Here is a 5,217-nt window from a genome sequence, read left to right on the forward strand (position 1 = left end):
AGGGAACTAGGGGATTAGCCATTTTGGATCTAATTCTCACTAACAGAGATGAAATGATAGAAGGTGTTGAAGCCATAGGAACCCTGGGAGGAAGTGATCATGCAATATTAGAATTCAACATTATGGAAGCACAAGCAATAGAACACAGTCGAACTAGAGTCTTGGACTTCAAGAGAGCTAATTTCAATAAACTTAGAGAATCTCATCACACATTGTGATAATTTGGGTTGTCCACTGACCCCAACTTCAGGCTCCAAATAATTCCCTCCCAGATTGCTGAACAGTTCTAGTAGAAGGCCAGAAAAGTTCATTAAAAACACCACACTTAAATGTCATCATTTTAAGAAAATGAAATGTATCATAACTTACAGCATAGCGATTTTATTTATAAAGAAAAAATAGGCATAATTTCCCTCTTAATTAAACATGAGTTACAACAGCACCCAATTGCAAGATGCAGCACAAAACTGAATCAAAACATGCTCCTTTTTTTCTTCGTGGCAACCAGGAAAATAATGAGGAAACTGACTGACAAATAAAAAACAAACAGAAATCAAGAAACCAAGGGGAAAAAAAGATTGTTGCGACAAGGTAAATAGGACAGAGGCCATAACAATTATACTTTGTTACACAAAAGAAAGAACCATGTTTCTAAAGGAAATAAATCAAAAATCAATATCCTTTAATGCAGGGGTCTTCAAACTTGGCCCTTTTATGACTTGTGGACTTCAACTCCCAGAATTCCTCAGCCAGGCATGCTGGCTGAGGAATTCTGGGAGTTGAAGTCCACAAGTCATAAAAGGGCCAAGTTTGAAGACCCCTGCTTTAATGCAATTAACATTATTTCTATTCATCATTTTTAAAACAATTACTCCTTAAGAGTTTCCTCCTTTTTCTTCCAAACTGGTTTTCTGCCACAAGCTGGGAGAAACAATAAGATTTTCCTTTTTCCCATTTCCTATACTGCCTCTCTGGCCGTCCACTTCTGGCACAAGTTGATAAATTATCCAGATTCTCTTTGGACTGACTTATACCATTTCTAAACTTTCAAGAAAATAAACCTTAAAAAAAAAACACCAGGCAGAGGGAAATCACAAATGTCAATTCCTTTCTCTGTGTTGTAAATCTTCAAAAACTCTTAGAAATATAATGGACAACTCTCCTCCTTTCCCTGGTGTAGCCAGGGTGTGGATAAGCCCTGCCGAAGCAGGAAAGATAAATAGGATACTATCCTCTTTACTGTTTCAGCTTGTCTCCACATCACAAAGCATAAAATAAATTCCCATTAAAGTCACTGAGATTCAAAGTTCTCTATTTCTTGAATTCTTTTATCAGTATTCTTTAGGCGTCATGCGGAAGCCTAAAGCGCCCATCCCATTACCGTCAAGGGCAAAACTCTCCCGATACGTTACGTGACGTCACGTGTTTGACATGTCTGCTTTAGGCTGTTCCATTATGATGTCACACATTTTAGGGATCCCTACCTCAGCAGAAAATAGCCCTGTCCACCAGCAGCTTCTCCTTCTAAGCTTTGCTAAGCTTCTAAGTAGAGCTTCTTATTCACTGGATTTATGATTTGGTCCCAGGAGGTGTGGTGGCTCAGTGGTTAAAGACTCTTAGCTTATCTGCTGGAAAACTGACAGCCCGGTCCCGAGTGCTCTGCAATGGGGTGAACTCCCGTTACGTCCCTCAGCTCTTGCCTACCTACGTAGTAGTTTCAAAAGCATGTACCACTTTGGTGGGAAGGTAACAGTATTCCATGTGCCTTTGGTGTATAGTCATGCTGACCACATGGGCATGGAAAATGTCATTGGACAGCTGGCTCCATCAGCCAAGAAACAGAGATGAGCACAGGCAGAATTGGACAGGGGAAATCTTTACCCAATATTCACCGAATGTGCATGAGATATGGGAATATGACTGATCTTAAGGACTGTCATTCTGGCCTGATTCCATTACAGATAACAGGAGTGATTTGAAGAGTGGAGGGAAAAAAGGACATGCAAGGAAGGAGCGTATCTTACCACATGTCACACATGTTGGGAAGGAAAAACAAATAAAGAAGGGAATGACAGTGTAACATAGTGGTTCAAATGTTGGATTGTAACAAGGGACTGCCAGGTTTAAGTGCACACCCAATCATGAAACTCATGAGTCACACTAGGATACTCCCTATCTTATAGGCCAGTGGTGGCGAACCTATGGCACATGTGCCAGAGGCGGCACTCAGAGCCCTCTCTGTGGGCACACGGGCCGTTGCTCCAGCCCTGCCTCCCCCCGTGGGCCCCTCACCAGCAGCCCCCCTAGAGGAGAGTCACTCCCGGATGCAGCCCGTGCAGAGCAGCGCAGCCAAGAACATGGCAGCCGGGCAGCAGGGACAGACTCCGCCCTCGCGCCCCGTCACCCGGGATGCGGGCGGAGGGCATGGCCATCATGGCGCTGCTGGGCTGCCTGGGCGATCTCCTGCAGTGGGCCGTGGAGGCAGTGGGTGGCCCTGTGGGCAGGTGAGAGTGGGGCAGAGCGGGGGCGGGTCAGGCGGTTTTTGGGCACTAGGTCTCTAAAAGGTTCGCCATCACTGTTGTAGGCCAACCTACAAAGTTGTTGGGAGAATAAAATGTATTTCCCCACTGCATGTATATCCTACATGAAAGGCAGGATATAAATTTAATAATCATACAGCTGTAACAGCTGTCAGGGTGTAGCTAGGAGGAGATAGCCCAGAGGGAATACAATGCAAAACTGAAAATGTTGCTCATTCTTTACGCCCTTATTATTTTTAAAACAATATTACAGCTGCCCGGTTCACATTACATTGGAAGGCATTTCATAATATGGTTTTATCTTTTGGCTTGAGAAGCTTTGAACAACTTCTGCCTAAAAAGAAGCATCTGCCACTTACATAGGATAGATAAAGACTATGGAACAACACCAAAAAAGGAAACAAATGCTCGTATTTCAGAATGCACAATGAAAATGACTGAAATATTTCAGTTGAAAATTCAACTTCCAACAAGCACTACAAATCTTTACTTAGAGACATTGTTATGCCTTAAACCAAAGATAAATATTTGACTTGCAACAGTCTCTCAGAAGCAAAATATTTATAAAAGGGGCGTTGTCTTACCTGAACGCCTTTTCTCACCATGATGATGGAGAACATATGTTTTGAATTTAAGCCCAAGAACTAACAGACTACAAATTTGCAGGTATGGAAAAAAAAAAAATCTTTACATTGGCTTAATTCCAAACCAGTAGATAAGGATTGCTCATAATTTGCTTATAAAATGCTTACAATTTGTATATTACCTGTATTGGCCATCCAAACATAAACTGAAGCAAGGAAGCATGTCCTTTAACAAAACTATTATTTAAACTCATGCTTTACAGTATTTTGTTGTTATGTAATATGGATATGAGGTATTTCCCTTTAATGTCTCTTCATTTTAAGCAGAAAATATTTAGTCCAGGACTCATTTTCATATAGTATATCAATATCCAAGATGGTAAAGATAAGTGAAACATATAGACAGATTTAACCATAGTTTCAATTGAGAAAATGTGACTATCCTAGACCAAGCCAAGTCCAAAAACGCCAGGGAATTTCTAGAAGCCCGGCACTCTGACAAATCAGCCATCAATAGACACACAGACATTAACAACATCTACAGACTACACAAAAGAGACAATCATCCAGGCCAAAAAAGAACAAAAAGACCCAAGCACCTCGACACCAGCAATCAGCACCCAGATCAGCATAGATTAACTCCAAGGTTAACATCAGACCAACAATCCAGTAATCAATATCCCAATAAAGAAACTGCCAAAGAAGCCAAAGTAAACAACCCAACCAAAGAATCTCTAAGAACACCCCTACCAACACCGACAGAGCAAGCCACTAGAATATAAACCAAAAGCAAACCCCACTCCTTACTAGCATTGGTGATGTTACCTTGTTTGAGTAATGAAATGTCTGCAAGAAAACAAGCATGCTCAGAGAGTACCAAGGACCCCTCAATAATGGAGGCAGCAAAGAAATTAAGCTCTCCTGTCCTCTATCAAGGCCAGCAGCAAGATCTATTAGTGTGGAGGATGATAGGTTGCTGCTGGACTTTCTGTCTATACTTCAGACAATGGAAGCCCTGGACTCTTGGATGGCGGAGACTATGTCAACATGAATTTGCACTACATGGTGGATGGCCAGTGGCTGCAGCAGTGGCATTCTAGGAAATGTATTTGGCTTCCTCAGCTGCTGAAGGCTTTGCACGGCCACCTCATCTTCTCAGCTATGTGTGAAACCAGTCTTGGACTACTTTGTTTTGAATAACATGATTTTGTACTATGAAGAGGTTTCTCTGGGGATCTTGGGACTGTGGGATGAGAGTGAGGCGAGTGTACTTAGATCCTCTTCTCTGGATGAGAACCAGGGGGAAGTGGCTCCCTGCAGCATGGCTGAGAGCAATTCAGAGAATAACAGAGCTGGAAGGGCCTTGGAGGTCTTCTCGTCCAACCCCCTGCTCAAGTAGGAACCCTATACAATTTCAGACAAATGGTTGTCCAATCTCTTCTTAAAAACCTCCAGTGTTGGAGCACTCATAGCTTCTGGAGGCAAGTCGTTCCACTGATTAATTGTTCTGATTAATTCATTCTACTGATTAATTAGTAGGGGGTTAGATGAAGATATGACAGGGGAGGCACGGTGACTTGGAGAGGTGTTGCTACAGCACCTGTCAAGTTTTACTTCTATCTGTGATGTATATCGTTTGGAGTGGGGGTTCATTTTAGCTTGAGAAGGGAAGCTGAGGATGGGAGATGAAGAAACTAGAGGGGTGAATAGGGTGTGGGGCGCACTGTATCTCAGTGGTGTTGGATATAGGGAGATACAATGGTTGGGAAACAAGGGAGTGAGCCACTCAAAAGGAACACACTCCTAATGTCTTAAATCTGTTTCATGTTCTGGCCCCCTGAGCTCAACCTATTTACCTGTTCAGCAGATTAACAGTGGCCCAGGTTTTGGGCTACTGCTTTTAAATGCCAGGTCCATCTGTAGGCAAGGCTCCCCTTATTGCTGACTTGATCATCACAGTTACCCGCTGCCCAAACCCCTAATTTTTATCATGTGACTGTGAGGTGCTGCAACAGCTGTAACTTTGGGCACAGGTCACAACCCCCTTCTACGTTATTGTAATTTTGAATGATCACTGAACTGAAAATTGAGGA

General features: G+C 42.6%; 1 protein-coding gene across 1 annotated transcript in view; it reads right to left on the reverse strand.

Moving 5' to 3' along the window:
- The window catches only part of MGAT5 (alpha-1,6-mannosylglycoprotein 6-beta-N-acetylglucosaminyltransferase), a 141,522-nt gene that overhangs the window by 44,019 nt on the left and 92,286 nt on the right, over positions 1–5,217 (reverse strand). The window lies entirely within an intron of this gene.

The sequence above is a fragment of the Protobothrops mucrosquamatus genome, unplaced genomic scaffold (assembly GCF_001527695.2).
Source record: "Protobothrops mucrosquamatus isolate PMUCROS unplaced genomic scaffold, P.Mucros_1.0 scaffold84, whole genome shotgun sequence".
Lineage (NCBI taxonomy): Eukaryota > Metazoa > Chordata > Lepidosauria > Squamata > Viperidae > Protobothrops > Protobothrops mucrosquamatus.